The following is a 22,883-nucleotide window of genomic DNA, read 5'->3' on the forward strand; positions in this document are numbered from 1 at the left end:
GTTATGTTAAAAAGAGCTCTTCATTTGGTTATCTGACGCCGATGAACACACAAAATAGTTAAACAAGTGTGAATTGTGTTTAGTTTTTTTTTTCCCCCACTGCTGCCTCACTCACAAAGACCATCAGCGGCCTTTCTGAAATTAAATAGCATCTTACTCAGTATTCCCATCACAGACAGGAGCAGAGAGCAGCGGCCAGAAATGGATGGAAAGGAAAGCAAAGCAGAACAAGGCGAAAGAAAACAACGCTGCGGCACCAAACACCCTGATCTGCTCACACTCGCACTCACTGATGTTGAGCATCCAAATTAACGAGTGCATTACTCTTGCGTGCAAGTTAGGAGGGCAACATGTTGCATGGCCTCATATCTGCAGCATTCAGACCAACACTAAAATAATGAAAAGGGCTCAAAATAAATAGCTTCACTAGTGTGTACTTCCAATGAATGATTGCCTCAGTGACTCCTATGTTAACATGGTCATTAAAACATACACTGAAACAATGCTCTCTTCATTGTGGCAATTAAATACAACAGTCTTGCCACTACATATGTGCTAAATGAAAGAATGAATGGCTTCCAGCTAAGTGTCTCCATTGACCCACATCCTGGATGAGCTCATTGACGTCCAATGATCTCCTCAGTTTGTTCAGTATGACTAAATTATATGACACATTTCCACAAAGTTGTGGCGATCATTTCGCTCCTGGTAGATCAAAATGTGCATTTCAATTTTCAAAAGCTTCATTTTCAGAATCTTCACACAGTCATTTTTCAAAGAGCTTAATTTTCTTTTCAAAAATGGGGAATAATAGAGAAGTTCGTGAGCACTTCTTTTCTTTCCTCCCCGCCTGAGAACACACACACACACACACACACACACACACACACACACACACACACACACACACACACACACACGAGGAAATATCACCAGCCTTCAAGCTAGACGACTTTTCTTTTATTGCTCTCCTTCTTTCTTCTTTAAATATCAGTAAAGGTCTAATTTACACACATGCAATCTCACAATCACAGAAGCCTTAATTTAGAACATGCAGGAGCTAAATGAAGCGGGCAGCTATTGTTTGTGGCGAGGCTCGTGGAAAATGCATAATCTTGCTGGCTTTTTGGAACAACGAGAAAATCCATAGAGGAGGTCGGCACTGATGGAACCACAGGTTCTCGTCTCGCGGAGCTCAGCCTCTCAGTCAACAAAGGTCATGTCTAAAACCCGACATTATCTTTATTACAGGTATGCCAATAGCTCCAATTTACGGCCCCGTAAATGATCAATGCTTGTTGCGCTCTGTGGGGCTTCCAACCGAGCCGTGGTGGCTACAGCGGGACACGATGCAAAGTTGCTGTTCGGGGGGGACTTCATAGCGTCTGTCGGCTCTCTATTAATAAGAAAGAAAAAGAAAAAGAAAAAAAGGACGGGGCTATACGTGCGTCTAGACGGCGTTCATATTCACCAGCCGCGCCAGACAAATTATACTGCGCGTTATGCATTATGCAAAACACCACGCACTACATTAACTACATTAAGCCAGGGGTTTAGGGGGTGTGTGTGCGGGGGGCTGACAATAACACACATTTAGGGAGACTTCACTTCACAGTAAAAAATAAATAATAAAAAAAAAAATGTAAAAAAAGGCAGCAGAATCAATCGCATCACGAGTCGTCTGCCACGGCGCGACCCAGCCACAACAAGAATAAACAGCGTTCAATATTCCAGACCACGAGCCGCACTGACAGACGCAAATGTGGAGAAGGCAAAACGCTACAGCGTCTCTGAGGACCCGGGGGGGGGGGGGGGGGGGGGGGGGTGGTGGAGGTGAGGGGGCAATCAGAGACATTGAGCGTGCTAAAAAAGTACACCCGAGACAGACAGCTGCCAGAATCTTACGCCAGCCCTCCTCAGACCAACGCACAGGTGGACTTTGTTTGTGGCACCGTGACAGACACACTCAAACGGAAGAATGAGAGAGAGAGAGAGAGAGAGAGAGAGAGAGAGAGAGAGAGAGAGAGAGAGAGAGAGAGAGAGAGAGATGCCTGAAGGGTGAAGAGGAAAAAGAGAGTGAAAGAGAGATCAGACGATCTCGATAACAAATCAATTTGCCATTGCATCTGTTACCAGTTCCCCCACCTCACACAGCGTGCCGCGCGTGCTCCTGCAAATCGACTATTGGTCACCAGTCAAACGTCTAGTTGCCCGTCAATCAATCGTGTGGCGTGACTTGTGCGGCGGCTGGATTTGGGTTTGTTTCGAGTAAAAAGACCAGTGTCCCCAGTCCTCTCCTGCTCGTGATGTCATCACGGCTAAATGAGCCACACCGGTGCGACTGGAGACACGAGGACGGGCAAGAGTGTCGCTGTCTTTTGAAAAAAAATAATATATATATATATATTTTTTTAAATGCGCAATTTCCATCAAAAACGAGCAAACGCGATTTCTCTCCAGTAAAGTCACATGGAGCGGGGCGTCATGTGTTGTCTGGCTCCCTCCCGGTGAAACAGCCAGACCTCACGTCCTCTAGCTGCGATCTCCAGCATACTAAACCAGACCGCTTGGGGGGGAGGAGGAGGAGGGGGAGAGGGGTGTTGTGGTGTGGGTGCTGGGGGGTGTTACGTCAACCTTAACATCTCTACAATACACTACCGTGCGTTAATGCAAACTTTAACACCTTGCGGCGCAATCAGGAAAACACTTGTTTTCATCCGGCGCTCCGTTGCGCAGATCCAACTCGCGTGCCAAAGTCGCGTTCGCTGTACAACTTCAGCGGGGAGGTTGAACGGGGACAACACACACACACACACACACAAAAAACGATCCCCGGCGCTATCAAAACGCATCCAAACATCCACATGGTGAATGAAAGTACACAGAGAAAACAGTGGCAGACGCATGCAGAGCAGCGGGTCTGGCACTTGTCGCCGGGAAAACATGCAGCCGCGTTTCGCCCGGGTTGGTACTCACCTAAGTTGCACGTTTGGATTCCGTATAGTGAAGGGGGGAGTGGAGCTACAGCATAGTAAAAGGCAGTTCGCAGCACCCGCTCTCTCAACGCGCACTAACTCCTTTCTTCCCTCGCCTTAGCAAATCAACACGGCGCTGACGTCAACGCAGCCAGTCATCCAGACGAGCAGCAGGCAGGCGGGCAGCCGGCTCTGCGCTCCAGCCACACAAACGCTAAGGAAGTGAGACACCTAGGGGGCTGTCTCGTGTCAAACGGCCGCGCTACAGTATGGCAGTGGAAGGTGAGCGAGACTGGCCTCCCTCCCAGCTGTTTGGATGCGCATGCAGCCTACAGTTGGTCTCAAACTCCCGCCAGGGGCACACTTAGTGGTTTGGCGGCCCTGTAGGAAAAGTCAATAAGTGTACACTCTTGAAGCCCCCTCGAAGCTTTACATGGAACTGTACTTGCGTTTGTGGCGGCGGAGGTGAATGCAACGCGGACTGATTCATCCTCTGTGACAGGATTCATTCGGAGGGGTCTTTGAAATGAAATGTAAAATGTTATTCAGCATATATTTTGAATATTTTAAAAGATAGTTTTAAGATTGTAAACCCCCCAAAAATGTGTAAAAAAGATAATAACACAAGTCTCAACAGGTTGAAATCTGCCTTCTCAAGATGCTACAAGTGTTCACTGTATTGTGTTAAAGCTGAAGGAACAATACTGACTTTACTGAAATGGGTAATAGATTTGATTTTCAATATGTGGTACAAACTCAAACAAAGTTTTAAGCATATTTCTTTCAATATTCAAACCATTTGAATAATATAAATAGTATTAAATGTGACTGTTAGAGTGTTAAAGAAATTTAAAACCATCAAAGTCAGATCGAGCAGATTTAATGAAGCACTTGTATTACTTAAAATGGCATAACTTTCAATTATACATTATATATATATATATTATTGAATCCTGGAATTAGATATGTTTTTCTCAAAGAAATGATCTAGCAATGAATTTGAAAAAAAACAACTAATGTCATTTGTAGAAGCAGACTAGTTTTAAGATACTGACACTAATTTGAAGGAAGGCCATGAAACTAAAGAAACTGCACTGGGAACAAGTGGCACTTCTTTTTCTTGTCTCATAAAAAAATGTCCTTAATGATCAATATAGTGAACGACTCTCGGGCGAATGGCTTTGCAGTGCATTAACAACCCTTGATTGTTTCTCCGCTCAGCTTTAATTTTCCTCTTGTTTTTGTTGTTGACCAATAACCAGGATGCAGTGGATGGTGCGCCTCATTATTGTTTGGCCTGACATACCTCTCCGAGTCTTTTATGGTAAAAGCATACTTGAGAGCTTCTCTAAAAAAATACACTTGATTGATACTTTCGCCTTAATGATGATCACTGACAGGGGGGGGGGGGGGGGCTTATCTCTTACCGATGGCTTGGTTTCACAATATTTTAATTCTATTGTTGTGTTCCCTTTAAGTGCTCCGAGTGAGCTCTCACTTTGTCTTTGTTCCCAAAGTCACAAACACAAATCGTCCCACATTTAAGCGTTTCGTTTGTCTCGGTTTGATTTGAAAATCAAGGCTGGAGGAGGAGAAGAAAGCGGAGAATATGAGCACCATGTGCATGTCAATTCATATCTTTGTTCTTCGTTTGTAAAGACATTCATGTTCCTTTTCGACTCAGTTAGTCCCCAAACCTTTACGTAAAGGTTTCAATAAACCAATAAAATGTCTCAACAAGTACTGGATGTACTGGCATACATCGTGTGGGTTGTATTTAATGGACCTGAATGATGTTCTTGATCCCTTCACTTTTTGTATTGCACCACCAGCAGAGTTGACATTTTTGTTTTTGTTTTGCAGTGTTCCTTACATGAGGAGCTTTTTCCAGCTCGTACAAGGAGAACCATTTCCAACACCACTGCATGAAGACCAAGACGCTGGGAGGCGGTCGTCTCTGGGAGGCTCACATCAACACTTCACTGACCGAGAAGTGTGGCTGATAACATAGAAGCAATGGGCGAGTCCGGTCGGAGCAGACTATCTGAGGGAGGCCGGGGTCGTTCAGCGTCTGCAACAGATCACTCAATGTGTTCAATTAATCAGCGGCGGTTGACAGCACACTCTGGTTCGTGGCGGTGCGCTGGGGAGGAAGCATTAGCATTATCCTCAGCCTTAACACACGACAATACGTGTCTCGTATAGCCAAGAAATGAAGCTTGGTCAACAGTGTTCAAAAGTTGAACACTGTGACCTTAAAAAAAGGTCTTCTCACTGATACCCGATGACGGATAAATCCTTCGGCATGACATTCCACAGCAGTTCAGTTCGACTTGAAAGTCTTCCCGGGCAAAGCTTCTTCTAGAAATCCTCTCAGTCACAGCCGTTAACGTTCGCATTGGTTGTCTGGATTCAAGGCATTCCAATACTTTAATTTCTGGACCAGTTTGTTGCGAGTTTCCCACAGGCCGTGTTCCTGTGACAGTCACTATCGAGGGCTGCTACACTGCAGCATGCTTTAAAAGAAGGGATTGTCAGATTGTCGAACACTGACTTAAACCCAAAACACATATTTCTTTTGCTTTAACATGACCAGTTTTGTTCTATAAATAAACCTCAAAACTATGTTAACCTACATTGGAAGGTTAAAATTTTAAAAAAAAAAAGACTGTATGCATGCAAGTCGACCAAACATGTAAACGTAGACGTTTGTTTGATGACAATTACAAGTTGACCTTGAAAGGGTATCTAGAGCGTCACATAAACCCCCTTTTTGCAGCGATGGGTCAGATTGTTGGATGCATGACGGCGAGGCCGGGTTTGAACTACTCCTCTAAATTCATTTGGACAAATTAGCTCATTGAGAATACAAAGATGCGTTAAAAACACACAATCCTAAGAGATTGTGCAGGTATAGTGGGATGCAGCAAGACTGCTGGCTGTTCACCTGGCCCTCGAGTGTAGCCATTCTTTACAGGTGTAAAGACCTTTAGATGTGGTCAGACCACATGACATATGACCTTGTTCGTTTGAAGCTTCCCAGAGACCTTGAGTTATGCTCCTGCTAAAGGCCCGTTTCCCAGGAAGATGCTTTTCACCTCTCTACAAGTCAGATTGTCACATTCATTTCACATATTGAGTACAAAGGGAAACGTATGTTAAATTAGGCAGCTGTATGTCGGTTTGTTGGATTTGATCCGTTGTTATGAATGTAAATTTAAACATCATCCATTTTGATGCTTGTATGGTTTCTGTTGCCTGGCTGCCTTCTTGGGTCCACACATTTAAAATTGAGGTCAGTAGCAAGAGAACCTGTTGCTATTTTACAGCACATTTGGAGAACCTTAATTGTGTAAATATATATATTTTTTAAACGCCCATGTGTGTCTTATACAACACAATCCCGAATAAGGTATTGTTGTATTACTATCTCTGCCGTATTCGCCACTACTCCATTGACCTACTTTTCCCCCCTTGAAATCATTTAAGGTACATTTAATCTAGTCCATCCACTGCCAGAATAATCTGTATTAGGGTAACTTTTACAAAACCAAGGCTGTTGGTTCCTAACTGAAAAAAAAGTCAAAGCGCAATTCAATTAGAGGGCAATGCAATCCATCGAATAAACAAATGACTTTGTGTTTAAATTTAGCAAAGATAATTGTTTTCCATTTTTCTTTTAAAAACAACACAAACAGACGTGTCCTTCGCCCAAAAAACACTACAATTCAAAACCCTGCCGTCTGATTTAGTTTCTTTTCCAAACAGCAACAGGTCTCCATTCTTGCGCCAGGTTGTGAGCAGTATACACAGTTTATAGCTGTTTCAAAATGGAAAGCATAGGTTTGAAGGAGGCTTTCAGGGAAAGCTCATTTCCTTTAAAATACAGTGGTGCTCTGGGAATTTTTAGATTCATCCGGGCACGGATCACAGAGTGCTTCATTACCTTTGAGCTGCGTGCTGTGCAGGCTTACCCAGGGATAAAGAAAAAGGCACTCCCTTAATCTGGCAATAATCCACCGTTTTACTGAGTGAAAGGAAGATGAGGGCTAAATTATAAATAAAAAAAGAACCCCAAAACAGATCATTACTGCACTTTAAAATAATACCAAGAGTTAGAAAAAGATGGGCTGCCTGGAGGAAGTTTTGGTTTGGAGCTGAGGTTGTAATGTGGGCTGCAGGCGCTTCCATTGTGTTCCGCAGCGTTATGTTTGTTGTGGCACAAGATTACTATTATTATTAATAATGACAAAAGAATAGTGTTGAATTCATAACTGCAGTTATTTATCTTTATTGGTGAAGCTTTGCTTACAACAAGCACCTTCCCACTAACTGTTTTGGTTTGTTAGGTTTTTTTTTCCTTCTCATCCAGCATACTCGGGATGGATGAAAAGGTCTGATATAATAGGAACTCAATACCTTCATTTAGGTCGGCTTTATTAACTTTAATATTAAAAGTAACTAGAGCAACCAGAATGATCAAACTGATTTGAAACAGATGCGAAAGGAACAATACAGACTTGGCAAGTCACTGAAGACGGCTAAATATTTCATCATTTGATACAACAAGTAAAATGTTTCAAGCAGTAAGGCTGCACATATTCAGTGTACCACATGAAAGGAGTTGATCCTACTCATTAGTATTGTCTTATTCCTCCATAGATAGACCTCCATTGTTGTCCAAAAGCCCGGCAGTGAGCCTCAACATTGCCCTCGGTGACACGTATGTTCATTACCATGATCAAAGAAACAAAATACAATTTTGTGTGAATCCCACGTACACTGTCCTGGTGCCTTGATTACTCACCGCATCAGCTCACTCGAGTGTACTATTCGTTAACAGCTACAGTACCGAGTTGTTAAAAAATAATTTAAAGTTGTTAAAATAAGTGTATTCATGAGCAAAAAAAATATGTGTATAATATGTTTAAAGAGTCAGTCTTCCACTTGAGTGGAACGATAAGGCTGGCGGCCAAAAGCCACAGACAGGTATGATGACCTCTTTGTGAGGTTTGACGATGTATTTCTATAATCTTTGGCTTTTCTTACTCTAATGAAATTATTCTCAAACCAGTCTCACGATTCTCTCCGGGCTATTTGTTCTTGTTCACAAAGTAAATTGCAAACTTAGTTGACCTGTAACATTTCTGTTCTAATGAAGTGAAGTATTTCAGGTTAACATGCATGTGGCTCTGCTGACCAGACTCCCCATTGTCTGTGTCCTGTGTAGGCATGGCGCTCAGAAGAGGTGTGTGTGCGTCTGTGCATGTGTGTGTGTGTGTGTGTGTGTGTGTGTGTGTGTGTGTGTGTGTGTGCGGGGGGGATGTATAGGCCTCACACAGTGGACCTTTGTGAAACTCTGCCCATGCAGCCTATCTGAATGGACTCTTTTTACACTTGTGTAAACCTGGGGGCGTCTCCGGGACTGAGGCCACGCCTCTCTGATCCCTGACCCTCACCTCTGACCTTTGCTGAATTTGGTGGGGAAGTACTTTTTGCTCGCCATGTGCTCATGAGCGAAGCCAAAAATCACAGTTAGGATCTTAGTTTAACCCCCAACTCGAATACACCACTGCAAATAAAGTGTACATGAACGTTCAAGCAGTTGATGATAAAGTTGCGCAAGATCCTCCACTAAAATGTAAGACTAAATTAACATATCGTCTGTAAAATCTAAAGAAACTTTAGGTGGGAAGACGGGAAAAGGGATGACAAATGTCTGATATAAATTTCAAACAAAACAGAAAATCCACTATTAGCCAACCAAAGCCAGTTCCATTTAAACCTTTCTGACCCCTGAATGACCAAGCCCTGTGTGGTTACCAAGTTACAGGTTCACACACGCACACACGCACACACACCACACACACAGTAACCTGGGTGAAATGGCTATGTTGACCTAGGTGTTTTATTTGCCAAGTGCCTGTTTACTTCTCCATTCCGAGCCGTCAGCTGCACCCTCGGAGGACAAACTACAGCGCTTAAGAGAATCCGCTGGATCAATACTGCTCTTGTCTTGAATGGTAAAGGAATGGCAACCCAACACATTGGGCTTGTGTGGTCAGTTTCAGGTAAAGAGTACCTTGACCTGTGAGGACTCTGTAATCATTTCTTAACCCAGCAATGATCATTGCAAAATGGGCCTTTTTGGTTTGTTTCAAATATGCAAAGTTTGCCAGTGAAAAGAGAAGAAATCATCTTCAGATGATGCCTTTATCCTGTTGGGAGGCCACTTTTCACCTCAAAAAGCGATAAAAAGTGAAATGGTTAAACCAATGTTTGTTTTCCTTTGGGCAGTGTATCCGTCTCTTGGGGCTCTACAAAGCATTGACCACTTGGACTCAAGCCCAAGAAAACAAAGTATTTCCGAAACATCTCACACACCGCGAAGGCAGATTTTGGACAGACCCAAATGATCCGAGCGAAGCGTTGAGTTCACAATGTAAATTAAGGTTTGCATCAATTTACAATGTGGATGAAGAACTGCGTTGGCATGAATAAATACTTGAAAGAACAAGTGGCGTCAACCTGGAACTATTTGGCACAAAGTGAGCATACAAGCAACAGTTATTCTCAGAGGGGGAAAACAAGACAACATTTACCTTTACCAATTCATGGAGCATCCATTGCATGGACTCTTAAATCAATGTACCAAGCAATCAAAGTATGCATCATAAAATAGGATTACAATATAAAACTCACCATAAACAGGCCACATGGCAACATTATTGGCAACACTATTTTTTTTTTTCCCCCATTGTAAACTGATCTGGTTCTGGAAACTTGCAGTGCCCCCTGGGGACTTTTCGGGGTCTTGCATACTTCAACCAAGCCCTTGAGAGGGTTCAATCCGTGATGACAGTGAAAAGATCAATGATCAGAACTCCAGAGGGTGGATATTTGGATTCAGCCAAACTAAAAAAATGAGCAGCTCAAAGCCAAATACAAGCAACTTCATGACTTTGACGTTTATACATTAAAGTAATGTCTGTGCCGTTGTGATATCTCGCCATGTTATAAAAGAAATGTATGACATCCCACTACAAGCAGCAATGTCGCTGTTCCAAACAACCTTCAGGTATGTACGTATATTTGTATGCGCCATACTGAGACTGCTATGTGTTTTTTTTAGGGGAAGACAACATTAACTTGGTGATTCATCCAAGCTTTAAGCTTGTATTTTCACTTCTGAGGAGATCATTCTGAGCAAAACAACAATATAAGAGGAATAAAAGCATTAGAAGGGACAAGGCAGTCAATTCTTTTTTTCTTTTTTTTCTGGAGCTTCATGTATTTCTCCATCTGTACTACCTTCTCATCTCTTTTTCCACAATATATATTTTTTTAATATTTGCTAAGCGAACACCGATAAGGCTAATTGTAAAAGAAAAGGAAGATCAGAGTTAAGTAAAGGAGAGCAATTGTTTAGTGATGGTTTTAATTTCATCTCTCACACATGAATTTCTAATTAAATTCTCAGTTCATTAACGCAGCTTCAAGGCTCTATTCTGGTCTAGGCAGGTGATACACAGCAAAAGGAGTCTGGCACAAACCTGCACAGACAAACACAAAACCCCACATGGACTTTGGTGGGGTAATTTTCTCATTAATTATTAACCCATTTGAACCCATTTAGACTCTTCACCAAGGCGAGCTGATCTCCTCGGTTGAAGAAATCACAACAGAAAAGTGTTGATCTGAGAGGAGAGAGCCCCAGTTACAGTCTGACAGGAGATCAATTCTCTCCCATGCCTCAGGTGGCCCGATTGCATTGTACAGTGAGAGTGGATGAGGCAGACATTGACCAAATAAATCAAGGGGATTTCACTGTACATCGAGCCGAGTCTTTCCTGAGGGAATCCAGATTCCACGAGCTTCTCATTTGTTCAAACCTGTGGGAAGTACGGGGGCCTTCATAGATTTGGTCTATGAGGAAAACGTCTGAAAAGGCTAAACTTAATTTGATGAGTCAGCGTACAATACGCAGCAGAGACTAATCATCATCAACTACATTCAATGATCTTTTCATGAAAAATCTCTTTTCCTTTGGGCAGTGGAGAAGAAGCAGAGGTTGTTTTAGGCCAATCTATGTCGACAACTTGTCTGCAAACCTTTGCTTAGCACATCCAGACCTACAACTTGCACTCTGTACTGACCTGCAGGGGAAGACACCTCCGGTCGCAAAGTCCAAATAGTATGGCAGTGTATGGGGAAAGCATCCGACTTCTCACATGATTCAGGCCCTCAGTAAACATTGTAAACTTGAGTTTATGGTCTCACTTGCTAGTTTCAAGTCTTCCTCATTAAAGCATGACGGCCTTTTAGTAAAATGAAGTTCCATTTCGAGTTAGACCATAAAGCCGATATGCTTTAAGTCGGGCTTATCGCGATGGGCAGGTCGCTGCTGCTACCAGAGCTGTATGCGGCGTATCTGTGTCCCTCCTCCGCAGTCCAAACATGGTACCTTCTGTTCATCGGTTGCAAGAGAACAACAACGTGGCGACGACCGTATTCCAAGATGGCGAAGGCGAAACCGTCGAACTCGAGGCTTCACAACGGCTGTCCATGAATCAACGGGTGACATCACAAGCACGAAGTCCACTTCTTATATCCAGTTCACGGTGGAGATGCAACGGTGTGTTCCAGTCACGTGAGTTGGACTTGAGTCATGCTCATGTCACAAATCTGCTGAGTTTAGGTCACATTTGATGTACTCAAAAAAACAGGCCTGGACTTTCACTTGAATATCAATGACAAGAGACTTTACTTGGACTCTGCCTCCTGGACGATCTGCTCCCGTTCCAAATGCTTTGCATTCAGCGTTAAATTATACCGGCAAAAACAAGGATTTTTCTCTTTCCAGAAAACAAAACAATGTTTCTTTTGATTATTCTTGGTGGATTAACATTTAGTTTTGGACCCTCCAACTTAAAGCCACTAGTTATTGGATAATTTGAACAACTCAATAATTTTTATCTATGTTGTAATAGCAATTATACCTATTTGGATTTGCCCGATCTGTATCTAGCAGAGTCACATAACTGTAGTCCAGTTCTAAACTTCAGGTCGGCATCTACGTAAGAGAGTATACAATACATATTTCTTCCATTGGGATTTAATTATCTGACTAAGTGTTTGATCAGCATGTCGTCCTATAGAGTGCTGGAGAGATGATGTTCTGTTATAGCCAACACAGAAGTTCATATCTCACTGGTTCCCTCCACAAAAAGGCCCCAGGGACTTTTCTATTGGGTTTGGGATTATCTCTTTCCCAATCAAATGTTTATGATATACATTTTGTTCGGCAAGATAATCTTCACAAATGAATGAATTCCACATTTATGATGTTGGGGGGCGTGAATGCAATCGCCGGAGGTGTTCTGTTACAATTGTTAAGTCACTATGTTTTACGTTTTATTTTGAAACAGGAAATGTCCTGTAACTTGTCAGGTGACTTATTATCAGGAAGTGAAGGAAGAGCATGGTCCTGAGTGTTTTAGTAGTTTTTCAATCGAGTTGAGTCTGCCTACATCTCATGCTTTTTGATTGCATCGTTGGTATGTATTGATTTTTTTTTTATTGTTAGTTATGATCGCAGATGATTATTTTTTTTGACTGTTTTATGCACAAAGTCAATTTATGTCATGGAAGAATCTGTTTACTTACCTTGTGTGTATGTGTAAGTACAAAGAGAAAGCATGTTATTCATATTCATTATGTCCTTTGTGTGTTTTAGTTTTACTCTCTTCTTTCGTCATCAAACCTGTGGACAACAGACAACTGTCTTCAGAGTCCTGATGTCAGGAAGGAGTTTATCTAACTGCCGCGGTGTATTCACAGCACATGTACTGAGGGCAGCATAGGAGGTAAAACGCTCCACCACGGTCATGTGACTTCATACTACAAACACTCGGCTGGAGGCGGACTCGTGTTTGGCGTGATGGAGAATTGTCGTCTTATTTAGCCACTTTTGAGTAACCGCCTTTTTTTTTTTTATAAGTGTCAAAGCTTGTGTTTTCCACAGACATTTAACCAAAAACCTATTAAAAAGAAAAACACTGACTTCGAGTGCAAAAATCATAACTAATTTCAGGGTTTCAGGATTCTTTCCTGCATCGCTCTATTGTAGTCATTGTATTCTCTAATGAAGCGGAGAAAATGTGGAAACCCATTAAATTTAGCCATGCTCACTGAAACGGCAGTAACCATACATTCAGGATATTTGTTAAATACCCGAAGAGAGAACTAAAAACATTTCACACACACTCCTCCATTTCTTCCCAGTGTCACCATGTGAATTTGTTTGTTTACCTGTGTTCAATTGCCCTCGGTTTGATTCCCTCCATCCAGCTTGAAGGGCTGCTTAATAGCCTCTTTCCTTTCGGAGGAGATTGCATGGACATCTTCGAAGGGCCAAAAAAGCCCAGAGATAGACTAGTTTAGTAGCAAGTCTGTGTGCTTAAATTAATCTCACATCACTGTAATGAGGGAGGGAAGGACTCAATGGTGAAATGGTGGGTGAAGGAATACATGCGGAAAGGTAGGCAGTGAGGAGAAAAGGAAAAAGATTAACATGCATGTTCAACGATTAGTTTAATGCTGTATTACATTCAGTGCTTTATAGACAATAGAAAAGTATCTTAATCCAGTAATACTACATACAGTAAGGAAAGCTTATGTTATCACGGCGGTGCAGTCAGCACAGTGGATACACAGTGATATGGATAAATGAAAAGCAGCAAAGGAACTGAACAAATTCATCATCTCAGGTGTTATTTGGGAAAGTAAAAACATCGAAAGCGAAACAGTCTTCAAAGAACAAAAAGGGATGTTTAGATCCTCCTCGTCAGTCTACTGGGCTGCCTCGCTTACTGCGTCTTTTCTTCCCACCGAAGTCTACTTTCACCCAAGACCCTCCCGTGAAAGAGACTGGAGGCTTTTCCTGCCTCTTGGACACTGTGCACAGAGAGATGACCCAGTTAACACAGACACATAAATCCCTTTTGAAAACGGGGAATTCCGCTGTTCCAAAATGTGATCAATGGAGGAATATATTTGCTTGCCGGGGTAGTCCTTCCACATGTGGCTCCATCAGAGTCAGTTTTATCCGTGTTAGCAGTGGAAGAAGCATAGTTGTAGGAGTACTAGGAGTACTAGCTGTTGGCTGTAAAACGAGGAATGAGCAGGGGTAGCAATTACAATTGAAATTCAAGAACAGGAATTGAACACCTCGTCGGGAGATTACTGTTCGTGTCTCCTGGGTGTGAGAATTACTTTACCTCTTTACCTTAGTTTAGTGACGTCACGTCTATTTACCTGCGTGCCAATCAAACCTACTTTTGACAAAACTACAACCTTTTACTGTGGCTGGCCAAGCACTTTTTGTTGTGGTAGTGAGCCTAAAAACTAAGCAAACCATTGGAAGTAGAAAAGCGACTAGCGCTGGAGGGATTAGAGCATCATATTGTCCCGTCATCACATTTACTCAGAGCTTCCAATGGTGACGCAGGTGGGTTTACACTGGAGTTGCTAAAGAGCCTAGTGCATCTGTATCGACGCTGAGGAGCGCGATAAAGAGTCGGTGGTGCACTGCGAGGCCACAGCTTGCTTTCGTTTTTAGAGGAAAGGAAAAAAGAAACACTCCTCCCGCCCTCATCACCCATTGCTTCATCTTTTTCCAGCTTCCAACAGCACGTGAACTCACACTCGTACACGGTATGGAAGAATCTCGCTGTCGAGAGAAGAATTCAAATCCCTTCCTCTGAACCCCTTCCTCGCTCTTTTTTTCCTGCTGTTTTTTTTCCAGCATGATGGTGCTCTACTTATAAAATTCTCAAAGCATCATGTTTAACCAAGATTTTCACAAAGTGGGTGCATTTTTTTATTTTTTTTTGTAGCATTCGTAAGATTAAAGGGATGTAAAAACTCAGATTCCCTATTGTGCCGAGTGGAGGCAGTCACGCTGCTGTGTCCATAGTGCTAAACCAGTGGACCGATGGCAAACGACACGGTAATCACCTTACAGTGTTCCTGGGGAAAAGAAGGCCCGCTCACCACAGGGAAGCTCCATCCTCGCAGCTAATCCTTTAACACATCTCTCTCTTTCTTTCTCCATATTCGCTCTTCTTGTTTCTAATATCTGTGCTGGAATCATTGAGGATAACCTTGATTTGTTTATCCTCTAACCCAATTTGACTCGGACGCACTCCATCAAACACCCGTCACCCTTCACTTATATCTTATTTAAGGTGCAATGTCAGACTATGGGTCGTTTAAAGTCTTTCAGAATTCCAAAAATAAATCGCCAAGAGGGAAGACACCAAAGACAAAAGCAACGTTTTTTTTCATGCACCAGTCAATTTTGAGATTTTGGGCTGTTTTGCTTCCTCCTCCTCCTGTTTTTACAAACAAGTGGAAAGAAAAGATCCAAAATGCACATTTAAATGTTTATTTTACTACCTTTTTGATAGACATCTGTAGATTTTTCCCAAATCCACCAAAAGTAAGCAGAAGTTTTTGCCTCATTAATATTAATAGGAAACATAATTGTCTTAATGTGAGTAATGTCCAGCAAAATGTTTGTTTTTTTTTCCCACAAAGTATGTCTTTAAAGGCCTATTCCTCAAAATTAGGTTTTTCTCTTTTTTTTTTAGGTTTGTTCATTAAAACATTCATAGCCGGAGTTATAAATCTTGTTATTTCTAAAAACATGATGAAAATGTATTTGTAAAGGCTACCTCACATTATTTTGATATTAATGGAGTGATACAAATTGATGTCCGAAAGAGATACCAACAAAATGAATGAAGAATGTTGACACCATTTACATATTTTACTTTACAAGTTTTTTGTTGTAAAAAAGTGTCTAATTTTCATAGTCACAACAATACTTGTCAGTTTAAATGTTGAGCTCTGGGGATTCAGCGACATTGAGAAACCATAAAAGCCCTGGGTCACCATACCTTATTTAAAAAAACTGTAAACAACCTGTCGGTCTGTTTCTGTCACAGATTGTGAGATCATAAACAAAAAAAGCAATATCATTTTAACTTCTTGTAGTTATAGACAAAATCAAAGCAATAAGACCAAAGTTGTAATAAACCACAATGATCCTATAGAACACTCTTGACTGTCATGGACCCATTCAAGAGGCTGAGAACAAAGACTTTACTGAGCATCGGACGATACCAAACATGCATAATAGTACTAAAATACAAACAATGAAACAAAAAAGTAGTGAGGCATAATTGCTGATGTTGAGGTAAACTAATACAACTCAAGCAGAATAAAGTATAGTATTAAAAGCATGCGAGAGGTAGACAAAAGAATGTTTCTGCTTGAATAAAATTGAGCAGCTTTTGTCAGCTATTCAAGTCGTGTGGCAATAAGCACTTGGATATGTGAGTTCTCAAAGCAACATCAGACAACAGCGCAACAAAGAGGACATCATCCAAGCTCAAATTGCTGATGCATTAATCAACAAAGTGTCTAAACAACTCAATGTCAAGAGGGAGAGCTTTGAAAAAAAAAAGCCTTATAGTCAATGTGAAATCCAGTCAAACTGCTTCAGTGGAGCCGCAGAAGTCAGAGGTTGAACCTGATCGACAGAGATACGCCGACGGAGCCGTGGCTCGCGAATGTTACGAAATGCTTCCGATGACCCATCTTTGTGTGTAATGATGAGTGAAAGTCATTCGAACAAAGTATGTCATTTTCACACATCACACACGCTGAAACCCATTCATTACTACTTGTCACTGCTATTGAGCACACATCTGGAAAAAAAGGAAGGGGACAATGCACATTAGGATCAGGGGCAACAAGTAGTGACGCAAATGTGGAAGTGCCTCGGGCCGTGATCACACAGGCCGGAGGTGCCACGACAACTGAAAACAGCTCGACAGACGCTCTGACGCAGAGCATTTCGAGAATCCGTGGGCCCAGGCGCAGCTGTGGCCCGCTAAGCATACCAGGTCAGGGCCTCGAGCCCTTGGGGCGGTTTGGGCCCCAGTGTGGCATCCTGACGGGACCTTTAGCCTCAAGAATTACGCCATCTTAACGTCTACGCTTGGCTAAGAGAGAGGACCGTTGTAGCAGCAGAATAATGGTTTTTAAAGACAATGTGTCGCTGTGGAACACATACTCACATCCCTTTGTGTGATATCTTATTAAAATATATACAAAACTATTTGTTAAGGTTGAAGAAAAGATCGTGGTTGGGGTAAGAATAAGTTTGTTTGGTAGGTAAAATATCTGTTTGTTCAGTGACTTACTTCAGTGGTGTCAGTGAAGTGTGTAAGTTATGGAACATAAGGTTGGTTCCACATGGGGCATGAACAGTCGTCTCCTGGGTGAAAGTCCTGTGCTTGTTTTCCTTCCATTCCACAGTGCATTACTTCAGGTGCAGTCGCACCACCAAATCCCAGCTGCCACAAAAGCCAGTCGAGCCATTTTTTTGGTTTGTCCATCCTGGACTACTGTATAAACATGGCGGTGCACAATGGCCAACCTCATCTCACGGAAATCTGTGAAATGACCACAACGTCTTAACAGTGCATGGACATGGTGGAGACACGTAATTTAAAAATGTGTATGTGGACACAGGATTTTCAAGACCGATGTTTGAGACTGGTGTGAATGTCCCAAAGTGACGTTATAGTTTACGTACTTCTTGTAAGCACAACCATGAAGATTTTCCTCACCCTAACTTTTTTTGTGGCCTAAATCTGATATTACATATTAGTGGTGGTGGCACGTAATTTCAGAGATCACGTTGGCATGGCAGACTTCCTCACGAAACGGCTCATTGTAACCTTTTGAGGCCCAATTCCCCCCCTAGTGAGAGGAGAAGCCCTTCTGGAGGCCTTAGTGAGGTCTGTTCAAGTAGTCATGAACTCAAAATGACTTATAATACTTGTGTTATTTTATCTTTGAATTTTTTCTTTTTTCTTCTTCCAAAAAAATAACTTTTATAACATATTTTGATCAGAACATAACTATGAACATCCAGCATGATATGAGCAAGATTTTCCCAAAATGCTTTTTTGAGCCGCCCCCGTGTTTTTCCTACTCAACAACAACCGAGAGAGTTGTAAGACCCCTCTTTGTAAAAAGAATTACCTAAATAATCAGAACCACAATAAAACAAATCCCTGGTCTGTTACCAAGGAGTGTTAGTCAAAAAACTGTGTCGTTCGTTTAAACAATTGAAAAATTATAACCTTTATGCCTCAACCTGCTCAGATTGGGGCATGCTGGTATTAACATTTGCATAAATCTCTGCTTAAGACGTGTGACGTGTTCGAAGAAACCGCCGCGGCGCTGGGCTAAAGCTAACAAAAAAACACAGCAATTGTTAATGTTAAAAAAAGCGTGTTTTTTATTAATTTTCCTTCATTGACGATCAACCGCCTGCAATGGCTCTCGTAGGTAATTTGTGGGTCGTGAAAAACGGGGAATCACACATTGCGCTTTTTTATCCTGATGGCAGACTAAAAAGGAATCTAAGGGAAAACCTGCCACCCTGACAAATAAATAAATACAACAATAAGATAAATCCAGCAACACCTTGCAGTGGTGTCGAGGAGGAGGCAGGGCAGTAATTGCAGTCGTTTCATGTGCGTACCTGTTGTGTTAACCGCCTCTGCCGCCCTTCATCCTCTGTCTGTCTGTTCTGTGGCCAGAGGACGAGAGTGGGCAACAATACTGCCAGCTGCGGCCACAAGCTGTGAGCAAAAGCCATTCATTTACGAGGAGTTTTTGTTCAGCTTAAGAAGTGAAGTGGGAAGTTATTTCTTTGAAGAAGCCCCCTTCTGAAGATTTGCTGATCAAAAACCAAATGTTCTGTAATTTGCCGGAACTCCTGTTGCACCTCTTTTGAAAGGTCCGGAGCAATACGGGAACACGCACCGGAGCAGGGAAGAACATGAGCAGTCAGGGTTTCGGCAAATGCACTTAATATTTACACAAATGAATTGTCTATGATCCGGACAATACATTTCCTAATTAACTATTTAGATATGTGTGTTTTTGTTGTTGTAAAAAAAGGTGTATTATGCTAATTGATCAGTTATGGTTTCTCCATATAGACTAGCGTACTACTGTACATTATGACCTTCATGTTTTTCTCATACCTTGCTGTCAATATTTGACACAAAGTACAATCGTGTTAATATCACGGAGTACGACACAAGGCAGCTTTTTTCTTTTGTTTTGTTCTCAAGAACATTTCAGATAACAATTATTAATGGACCGTTTCCCCCTTTACCCATCTGTACTCCTGTATGTATTCCTATTTCCATTCAGCTGTTCATTGATTTACAGCAGAAATGGGCAGGGTCGACATCAGAGATGGTTGCAAAAGCTCTAAACTGCCTCATTTCTGGTTAAAATTGTTTTCTAATATGATTCACACTCATATATTCTGTATGAGTTACGCTGCTCACCAAATACATTATTCGTCAAGAATATTCAAATAAGAAAGCAAACTATGTCTTTAAGTCTAAACAGAGTCTAAACATCTACCGTCACTGTTCTGGGACTTACAAGGTGTCTTTGCTTTTAATAAGTAAAAATGCATAAGATAAATATATATTTAAGTGAATTCATCTTCAATGTACATTCATGGCAGTGCATCTGCAATACATCATTAGATGCTGTCATTAAAATTGATTGCTTCCTCTCATTCCAGCAGTAAGTGCATGAGATTCATATTTGGCTGATTTATTATTCTAAAAGGAGTTCAAAGTGTTGCGGTATATTAAACACATGACAGGGCAGTTTAGTGCGAAAACACAAACAACACAAATTCAAATTGGACTGTGATGGTGTTTAGATCTGTCCAGTACACACTCTGTCTGTACTGCGCAGTAGACAATACAATAGAATAAATACATCTTTTTTTAAAACATATATCGGGAAAAAATGATCTTAGACGCAATAGTCTTAACATTTTCTAATATTCTTACAATAATGCATTAAAATCAGGCTAATGCCATTCGTTTTTTTGTGTCTTTCATTTGTCTATAAAACATAATATTCAGTTTCATCCTCTCTCAAGTGCATCGAGAAAACCGAGCGCTACGTCCTTCCAAAAATAGCTTGATGGATGCAGAATGACAAACTTCAGTTCAGAACAGTTTCTTCATAAGTTAAAGGCCAGATCAAAACATGCAGATGATGACTCTCTGCAACTATGAGAAAGTTAGAACAGTAGGAGTGGAGGGGGGGGGGGTGCGGGGGAGCTTTTTGGCATCATTGCCACTGCAGGAAGCAAGAGCTGTGTGCGCTATGATGTAACACTGATGTGATTTAAAGGTTGGGAAGCAGAGATGAAGCAGAGTGTTCTGGATAGGAATGCATGGCTGGCTGCCTCTCCGCTGAGGCAAAAGCGAAAAAAAATGGACAAGACAGGAGCTGCCTGGAAATGAGAAGTCTGAAACGTGGCTCTGCATGAGAAAACAACTATTCGTCAACAATCTGAAGAAGAAAACAACACAAAAACAAGAGAAAGAGAGACACAGAGAGAGAAAGAGAGCGAGAGAGAGAATCGGCTGTGCAAACATCTGCTTATGTGTGTATTTCAAACAAACTGCAGCTCAGCCTCAGGTACATTCAGCCGGCTCTCTAATCTTCTCAACAAAGCTGACCTTGATGGGAAGTGTGGCCTTCTGTTTCATCAAATCAATGCAGCGTCACTGAGTACATTTGACTGTTTACACCAATTTACAAGCTCGCAGCGTGTGGAATTATAACACCGCTCGGCACAAAGTACGACCAACACTGTTTTTTTGGGGGAATATCATCACGATGCCGACTCTCACCAGGCAGGTGAAGAGGACGCTGGACGGAATAAGCTCATCTTAACAGACAGGAGCGAAGGATTTATCGTTTATTCTGCATTGATATTTTTGTGTTTGCAATCTTCCCTATCTTTCACATCACCGTAGAAGAACACACATGCATGATTACACATTTAGATTGTTAAATGTGGCAAATGCGTTTTCAATTCCTCTTGTTAAGCAAATATTCACATAAAAAACAAACAGGGGCACATATTAACGTAGTAATACATTAGCCACTGCGGGCTATATCCAACTTTTATCATTCTTCATCACAACATGTTGTGATAAAAGTTTTTTGTCTCAACGTCAGAACAAAAACAGCAACGTGATGTCGTCCAAGAACAGCCAACAACTGTTTCCCAATCAGCATCACCTGCAAACACGGGCATGACTTACAGTTCCTGTGGCCAGCCGCGGCCTTTATCGTACACACGCCCCCCCTAGTGGTCGGAGGCAAATTACACGTAAACGCAAATAAAATACATGGCTGCCGCCACAATTCACATGCAGGCAAAACTGCATCACGTTAAAGTAATAACTGGCACAAGTGATGTGAGAATACCACATGAAACAAACAGAATCGGTTAGAAAAGAACACATTTTTTATTTACATGACTTTTCATGAAGGATTACAGTCAAAAATAACTCCGCCTTGGAAAAAAAAAAAGTCTTTAAAGTCTCTGACGAGTTACAGTATTTTGGACAATGCTTAACAACTGACCTTCCCACTGCATTCAGGACCAGATGCTCCTGACATCTATTTGGCTGCTGACTCACTCAACTCTCAAATGGTCCATTTTTGGAAGTTCCTTAATTTCCTGAAGGGAAGTACATGAGGAAATGTTGTAACGCGTCTTGAAACAAGGAACTGAGACGTCACGAGACAACTGCTACTTATCGCAAACCACTTGACCATCTGTTATCTGGCATATTAATCATCTTCACTGTAACGCGTGGAGTTATATCATCCTATCACATGATAGTGTGGTGCTTTAAGACGACTGACTGCTTGTACGCTTCACTTTAGCAATTTCATGAAGTTCGATTGATCCCAGCAATAAAACTCACTCAGATTATTGTAACAATGAAAACATTTGAATATGAAGATGTACAGAGGTTCCATAATTGCTTCAGAAACCAAATATATATGAACATAGCATGACTTCATAGACTGAATCGGGAAAAGATGTTTGGCACACTGGTTAAATTAATATAAGTGTTGTCCAATCAAATTCCATGCAGGTAAACACTCTGTGTGGAGAGAAAAGAAATCAATATCAATACCAAAAGCCAGTGAGGATTTTTCTTTTAATTGGTTTAGAATGAGTTTGTAACCAGCTACTTGTAAAACACGTCGTCTCTCAACTCCAACTCCGGCCTCACATCTCAAGTTGCTAATCGTACTGTAAACAACACGCAGTGCAGGGAAAAGGACGTCTCATTCCAGATAGCAGCTGGCTGCCGGAACCCCAGAAGTATACTCCCTCGTTCCCATGAGGATTATCCGTCATCAGACCTAAAAGCGATGGATTCTGAGATTGCTGGAGACGTAGTGATATGCTCAGTAACTGGCGGATGCTGTGCCCAAAACACTGCATGAGGTATAAAAGGTGCGACGCAGACTTTTTAGATGGAGGTTTAGAAGGAAGTAGCTCGCTACATTCTCTGCAAAGGTACACATATAAATGGCTTCCCTTCTGACCATCCCGCTACGTCCCCGTTCTAACGTGAGCGTCCATCCAGAAAGTGATCCATGTTTTCTACAGATGAAAAAATTCCAATTTGTTCAAATTTGATCAATCCGACTGTGAACTAAAGCGTCAGCCGGGGCCCTTTTGATTTGACGAAAGGTTGACAAGAAGCTGTATAAATGGCACCAGCCTTTTTACTAATTAACTCATTACCACACATTGACTAATGTCGCCTCTAACCAAGAGATAGGTGAGGTGTGTGTACCAAACAGCTTAACATTCACGACAGGCTGTGTGTGTGTGTGTGCGCACGCGTGACTGCAAAAGTAAATGAGTGTTCAGACAGGTAATATCCACAAGGCTCTGTGCCTTGA

General features: G+C 41.8%; 1 protein-coding gene across 1 annotated transcript in view; it reads right to left on the reverse strand.

The window, feature by feature from the left end:
• Window positions 1-3,182, reverse strand: part of zbtb16a (zinc finger and BTB domain containing 16a) — a 134,725-nt gene extending 131,543 nt beyond the window's left edge. Inside the window, exon 1 of the mRNA XM_068601454.1 lies at window positions 2,977-3,182. The gene's annotated coding sequence lies outside the window, so the exon portion shown is untranslated. The remainder of the gene's footprint in view (window positions 1-2,976) is intronic.
• Between the last annotated feature and the right edge of the window lie 19,701 nt (window positions 3,183-22,883).

The sequence above is a fragment of the Clinocottus analis genome, unplaced genomic scaffold (assembly GCF_023055335.1).
Source record: "Clinocottus analis isolate CAN_PGR_092001 unplaced genomic scaffold, fCliAna1.0.p SCAF_5, whole genome shotgun sequence".
Lineage (NCBI taxonomy): Eukaryota > Metazoa > Chordata > Actinopteri > Perciformes > Cottidae > Clinocottus > Clinocottus analis.